Source organism: Sander lucioperca, chromosome 1 (genome assembly GCF_008315115.2).
Source record: "Sander lucioperca isolate FBNREF2018 chromosome 1, SLUC_FBN_1.2, whole genome shotgun sequence".
NCBI lineage: Eukaryota > Metazoa > Chordata > Actinopteri > Perciformes > Percidae > Sander > Sander lucioperca.
This window is the reverse complement of record NC_050173.1, coordinates 742,064-749,614: the sequence shown is the minus strand read 5'-3', so window position 1 is coordinate 749,614 and position 7,551 is coordinate 742,064. Positions and strand designations below refer to the sequence as shown.

Here is a 7,551-nt window from a genome sequence, read left to right as displayed (position 1 = left end):
TTTGTGGAAATAAAAGCTTAACCCGATGACTTCCCCATTGAAAGCCATCAGTCTGCAGCTCCATCAGCGGTTAACAAGTCTCACACTAAAACTCGTTCCAGTGCCGCCGGAAATTCCATCCGGATGTCACTTATTTCCTTCCGGATGTCCCTCACCTTCCTCTTTCTTTGTGTTGGCATTCTAAACCATAGACATAATAGAGAGTAGACGCCGCATTGGCTGCTGGGCACAAGAAATGCGGCCGCCATCTTGGACTGGTCATACTCCTAGTTGCGTAGCAGCAGAAGAAACAAAATGCCAGAGCACTGTACAGCATATTCCTGCTCAAATTGGCGGAACATTGCAAACAGGACTCGGGGGATTACTTTTCACAAGTAAGATTTAATATTACCATACTATTGGTTGTATTTTGTGAATAGAATATTACCAGAGAGTTGAGAAGGAGCAAGAATCTTTGATATTACTGTACTGAAATCGTAGCCAGCTAGCTAGGCTATGTTTACTACACCGGCCGGTGTTCACCAGGCTATGAAATGAGACTTAATAAGTCATATTCCATAAGACTGACTTAGATTACAACTGACACAAGAATGGTATTGTAGAAATAAAACAGATATTACTGGTATAACATTGGCCAGCGAACGTTACACAAGTGGCACAGACTGTATTATCAGTGTTGGGCAGTCGCTACTTGTAGCTTAGCTAGTAACTTAGTATTTTGGTGGTAGCTTCACTATTTCCTGAATCAAGTAACTTTTCAGTAGCTTAACTCCTTTATTTATCAAGTAGCTTGGCCACACAAGCTACACTTTCCTTGTCATGTGAAATTAGCGCAACTTACAGTAGCTTCCTATGTAGTGAACTAGCCCTACTGCTGTATTTGTGTTACTTAGCTTGCTACATTTGACTGGGTGGTAGCTTTTGTGTAGTGAAGCTTTATTCATGGCAGAGTAACTGATAGCTTAGCTTACTACAATTTCCAAGTAGCTTGCCCAACACTGTGTATTATTCAAATGTAATTCACCCTAACAAAAGTAAGATACCTCTCATGTCTCATACCCACCCCACTTACTTAAAATAAAGGCAACAGAACATATGACTGTAGAATGGTTTGCAAACAAGCTTATTCATAATTTCAGCAACTTTGGTTCATTATCAACAGATATGCATCAAAATAGGAGTTTTGTTGAAGAAAGGTTCTAAGAAATGTGAAGGAAGAAAATTGAATAAAGGAAGCTGCGTTAGTTTAGCTAACAGCTAATTCGGCTAACCGCTAGCCAGACAGCATGTAATAACTTTAAAAGACCCTCAAAATAAAACCTGAAAATAACCAACATATATAACGCCTGTTACGTCAGCTGTAGACGGCTTTACCCAGTGTTAAGTTTGAGTTAATGTTATTTTAGACTGAATCAAGCTGTCTGCTAGCGGTTAGCCGAATTAGCTATTAGCTAAACTAACATTAGCTTCCCGGCAGAGGCTACCGTCAGAAGCATGGAACAGATCGTGATTCGTGCAGTGTCGTAAATCCTTGTGACGGATCGTGCAGGCAGCAGAGATTGGGTACTGACACCCCCCCTCCTCACCAACATGAGTTCCACCAATCAGAGGCATCACTGTGGGATTGTTCGGGATTGTGGGTAATGAAGTACTTATCCAAGACATCGCGAATAAAAGACATTTATCTCAAAACAAGGGTAGTGCCCATAGACTATAATATTAATGGACAGAGCATGTGTGACGTCACCCATTGGTTTGTGGACAAAAAAATGATTTCTCAAATGTTACCATACTTGAATGTTGACAAAGAAGGATCAGGGAAATTGTGCTTTTCTTGTGTGTCTTTATGTACTTGTCAATTTTAATCACCATGAAAACACCAAAATCCTTTTAGATTAATGTATAGGCATATACTCAATTTTGACATACATAGTCAAGTGTTTAGTAGGTAATTGAAAATGCACTAGGTGCTGTTTAATCTGTATAAGGTTATTGCAAATTCATTATAACAAAAGTATTATCACAAATTGTTGGTTGATTGCGGTAGATGAGAGGCAGCTGGAACACAGACTCCCACACTCTAGACTCCTCTCCTGCAATAAGAGAGAGAGGGAGAGAGGAGAGACAGAGAAGCTACCTAGGAGCAGCAGGCCTAACAGTAAGACAAGAGGACACATCTATTACAGGACTCACATTTTGAACCTCTAAATACCAATGACTGCTAAAGTGCTAAAAGTTGGTCTGTCCTTTCAGCAGCAGAAGCTGAACCAAAAATGATTTTCTGGCATCATTATAATCAGAACACATTTGAGAACTTCAGATGTGGTCAATGCAATCTGTTTTCCACAACAAGATGAATGGCACCAAATACGCTGCTCTATACACCAGGTCTTCCTTCTGTAGGCTCTGGTCATTCAGTTTTCAGTGTGGATACCTTTGTAAAGACAAACATGTAGTTAAGGCATGGTAGATCACAATGAATTATATTACTATATGAGCTTGTACATAAAGGTATGCTTCAGTTGAGGACATGCAGTATTAAGTACTCCTACATGTCAAATTTATCTTAGACAATGTGTATTGTACGCAACACTTTTTTAGTGATATGTACATTTTAGTAATAAACAGAATTTGTAAATATAGATTGTAACATGTGACTCATATTAAAACAGACTAATGTGCTGACAGAAGGTCTTCAAATAGATTAGCAGACACAACTACAGTAAGTGGAAGAAAGACATCAGTGTAACAGCATCAACAACAGTGGTTAATAACTCAGCATGCTTGTTAGGTACATTTAACAGTCTGAAATAATGTATTTAGAATTTTGAGAAAATAATATTGAACCTGGTGCTTTATACAATACATTTGGCTGCAGAACTGAAGACTTTTCAAGATAGAACACTTATGTAACTTTACAATAATATATATATTTTTTCACGTGCGACATTTTATCGCAAAAACGGATATTCTGGCCTACTGCCCCGTCCGTCGACGCGCTCCAGCGCGGCTTTGTCCGAGGTGAGGGTGACGGTGATGCTGTGTGGGTGTCTGTGCCTGTCCTTAGGGCAAGTAAAAGCAGTCTCCGCTTGTCCCGTGCGAATGCCCCACACGAAACTCAGATGTGAGGGGGTACTTTCTAAATCACACGCGGTCCCAAAATGATTCTAATCCCGTACGAATAGGGTTTATATGAATTTGCACTATAACGTTAGCTATATCAGGCTTTGACTTTAAGCTTAACATTACCATTATATGCGCATCGATTAGCAATAACATCACATATGGTTAAAAACAGATCACCGGCGAGACCGTTGTGCATACCTACTGTATACGACTATAACGTTAAATATATATATTTTAATCCGTTTATACGGTCTGGTCTGCATAACGTTATTAGTTAGCCCGCTAGCTTGGTTAGCAAGGTGCAATCTAGCTAGCTAACTGATATTAATTGGGGTGCTAACGTTGGCTAACGAAAAACAGTATTATAACAAAATGTAACGTTACTTACCGGAAAAACTGAACTGCCGACTCCTTTGAGTGTCTTGTCGTACAACCGAACGTTGAACAAGACATTATTAGGCGACCAACTGTCACAGTCACGAAGACGAAAGCTGGTCAACCTCCAAAGTGAAGTTTACGTGCCATGGATAAGCTTTGCTAAACCTGTCATGATTGACAGGCCGTGAACTGTCAATCACATCATAGCCACGCCCTAAAACACCCCCTGCTTTATCGCCGATTTTAAAATCAACGAGACCATAATTCAAAAAATTAACATTCTGTGTTGCACAAGACTTAAAACTAGCGATTGAGAATATAAACTCTTAATTGAAATGTTTACTGAGGTAATAAATCAAGTGAGAAGTGGGTCATTTCGCCATAGACTTCTACAGAAACGGACCTCCTTTTTGCAACCGCACGTGTCGCCCCCTGCTGGAATTCAGATAGAATGCAGGTTTAAGGCACTTCCGCATTTGCCACATTTTGCTGAACCGGATGCTCTGTCCACTAATATATACAGTCTATGGTAGTGCCCCATGATTTGTGGTGTCTATATGAGCATATACAATGGCTGAGTCATGTCAGCATGCTGGTTTTAAGTCTATCATCGACGGTTACGATTTTATGGCTTATACTCCAATTTGTCAATGGAGAAATTGCATTGTATTTTTACTTCCGGAACCCGCTGTGGGCGGGACTGTTAAGCTCTATGTGCTCTGGTTTATTGGCATTTCTTGGGCGGCGCTAGGCGCCTGACGGACTAACGGTATGGCGTTATATATGTGCCTAATTTCTGAGCGAGTAACTGTATGTTTTGAGCACAGAGAACCAGATTTTGCAAGCACATTATATTACATTTTGAACAGAAATTAACACTCGCAAAAAATAATTTTTGTTTGAGCAAACAAACACCTATTCCGTTTGCTATTATCCATATTAACGTGCAATAATAACCCCTCTCACGCAATTTACTCATATGCCCTCTCAAAAACTCTTTCTCTGCGCACAGTTAGACGCTGCTACGCTGTGGCCTTCTTGCTCAACCTCTTCACTCTGTGCGCGCTCAACTCTTGACACACTCTCAAATTTTCATAAGGTTACAAGCATTGACATATATAAAATGGACCAACAGATTCCGTTGCTCTGGACGGAGACCAGTGAAGGCCATTAGAAGCACTTTTCCGGTGATGGCTAGGGTTACTGCGCAGCCTCCAACTGAGCTTGAAGACGTAAATGTGACGTGAGCAACGTGTCTGAAAGTTGGAAGTCTTCTGGTAGCTGTGCCAAGAGAAATCTCAATCATTCCCAATCTAGCAGAGACGGAGAGCGTAGGTATATGTAAGGAGATAACATAGGCACAGGCTAATTATTGCTAACTAAAATGCTAGTTAACATTAGTAATTACACTTAAACAGCTAATGTGAGACGAAACTGCCTGCGAGCTTCTCCTGTACTATACGGTAATTTCTCTACTGTGCGACAGTAAGTCGCGTGGTTATGACACAATCGTTAGCCTATTTTAACAAAAACGCCTGCTACGGAGCCATAACGTGAGGTACAAGGTAATGGAGCCGTTTATACATTGTCGTGTTTCTTTAGAAATAAACAATGGACAAACAGAGTCTTTAAACACTTCAGATTATTCACTGTCAAAGTGGTGCCAAAATGAATGGCAGTTAATGGGATGCTAACGGGAGGTGATGGCTTTGTAGCATTAAAATGGCGCCATAGGAGGTTCGCGGTCCGAGGAGAAGCTTACCTCCTTGGTTACAAGTGGGCCACAAAACCAACCAAGAGAAAGTCAAAGTAACGTAGATGTACTGTAGACTAATGTAGATTTCGGACACTTTCGACGCAGTAAGTACAGTAAAAGTCCCATAAAATATCAATGCGTGAAAAGATAAGCCTAATTGGTTTACCTGTCTCTGGGGGCAGGTCTTACACACATACTAAAGTTAGATTGACACATTTTGGGCAAATCATTCGGAAGAAATCTTGAAAAACTGTCAGTAGACACGGTGTCCGGATTACCATGAGGGCTAACGGTATTCTGGACGGTTTGGAAATTCAAAAAGTCTAAATATTAGCAAAAACTAAGTCATAAATATTTTATGAGGCCTTAAGAACATTTCTGTCATTTTGATGGTGGGTTATCATGCTTTGAACCAGTACTTTACGATCTTAAGTCTTTCCATTCTGCCTGTCGTCCTAGCCGAAGACCCTTCCCTCACCATTTTCTCAACGCTCATAGGCACACTTTGGAAACTCACGTTTGCGTTGAACGATTGGCTTTGGAAACTGGAGGTTAGTAGGAGTCGAGGAGGAGACAAGGATGACATATATGTACTGTATATATTGCCCATAAAATTAAGTATTTATAGAATTTGCGGGAAAAAGCCAAGTGCCTGGAATACCGTGAGCTGTCTGAAGTGTCCGGAATACAGTGAGCCTATGTAAATTATAAAATGCTGCGTCCAATGTAAATATAATTAGATTTTTGAGTTAATTTATGTACTCACTTCTAATGTGGAGCCCACTAAACTATCTAACTAACTAAGCAGAAAAACTGATACACAAGTAAGCCGATAGATAGATACCTTTTCTAGATGATGATATCAATGTAGTTATTTACAGTCTGTTAAAAATAAATGTACTGTATAAATAACAATAATAATAATAATAATAATAATAATAATAATATAAATGTAATTGTTTGAAGTTGCTTGACGGGCAGGAATGTGAACAGGATTTTAATTAAATTAAAGAAGATGTCATTTCATTTAAATAAGTAGGAGTGACATGTCTATAAATGACTTATTTTGTACCAAGTTTAATCATTCTACACAGGTGATATTATTGTTTGATCAAACGAAATGGCACTGATTTGATTTAAGTGTTATTTAGTTTTGTCTTGTGTTTAATTGACAGATGGTCTCAACATGTATCCAAATATTCTCTTTTATGGTATAGGTGACAAGGGTCCTCTCATTAAAGAGATCAACGAGGCAATGGCCAGGCTTTCCATAAGTGGACAGACTGAGCTAACATCGAGGTCCTCCTAGCTATTAATGGGTATTAATGGGGAGTCCACCGAAATCAAGAAGGCCAAAGGTACCGGTCGCTCCAGGGCCATTGAAGGGGAATCTGTCCAGCAGAGTTTGCCACGGAGGATTCCACCTGAGGCCCAAGACAAAACCAATACCCGTGTGAGGACTCCTAGTTCAACCAAATGCTTTAAGAGCACTACTGGAGAGTCCCGCAGAGTTAAGCAAAACCCTGAGAGAAGGCTTGGAGGCCAATCCAAAACCTTCCTATAAAAGGAGATGGGAGGATCTTCGTATCAGAAGGTAAGGGTTATATCACTTCCCTGTGTTAATGATTTGCTGTTGCTGTTAAGATTGTGGAGATTCAAAGAACTTTTTGTCTTAATACAAAAGGACAGAGAGCCTCGGTTCAGAGAGGAAGATGAGAAGAGTGGACACAATGGCAATAAAGAAGTCTTCCTGGGTGAGTATTTGTTGCGCCAGAGCTTTTCAAGGAAAATATGTGAGTGGTTTTCATTCCAGGGCCATTAAAGGAGCATCTGTGAGGGTCCAGCAGACTTTGCCACCTGAGGTGCAAGAGAATAAGCAGACTCAAGATGTCAATTCAGCCGGTATCAGAAGGTAAGTGTTATGTCACTTTCCTGTATTGATGATTTACTGTAGACGTTGTCATGGCTGTCACACCTAAAAGAAGAAATAGAACCAGAAGGAGAAACAGGAGACACTGAAGCCTGTACATGGTGCAGAGGAATGGTGGTAAGTCCTCTAATGGCAACACACAGACCTTGGTTACATTTTGTATTATTACTTGTTTTTATTCACAGGGATTACATCTTAAATGTATATTTTACTTCTAATAATAAAGAGATTGAATCATTTATAAACGTGGCATACGCACAAAACGGGGCTGATAATGTGCGTACGGCACTTCCCACGCAAAGGTTGTGATTTATAAAAAAAAATAAAACTTGACGGGAGAATGTGCGGTCCTCCACGCAAA

The 7,551-nt window shown here is 40.0% G+C and overlaps 1 long non-coding RNA gene across 1 annotated transcript; it reads left to right on the top strand.

Moving 5' to 3' along the window:
- The first annotated feature begins 6,479 nt into the window (after positions 1-6,479).
- On the top strand, positions 6,480-7,084 carry LOC116042190. Its single transcript, XR_004103143.2, has 2 exons — positions 6,480-6,854; positions 6,945-7,084. It is a non-coding gene; the product is annotated as an uncharacterized LOC116042190 (long non-coding RNA).
- The last annotated feature ends 467 nt before the right edge of the window (positions 7,085-7,551 follow it).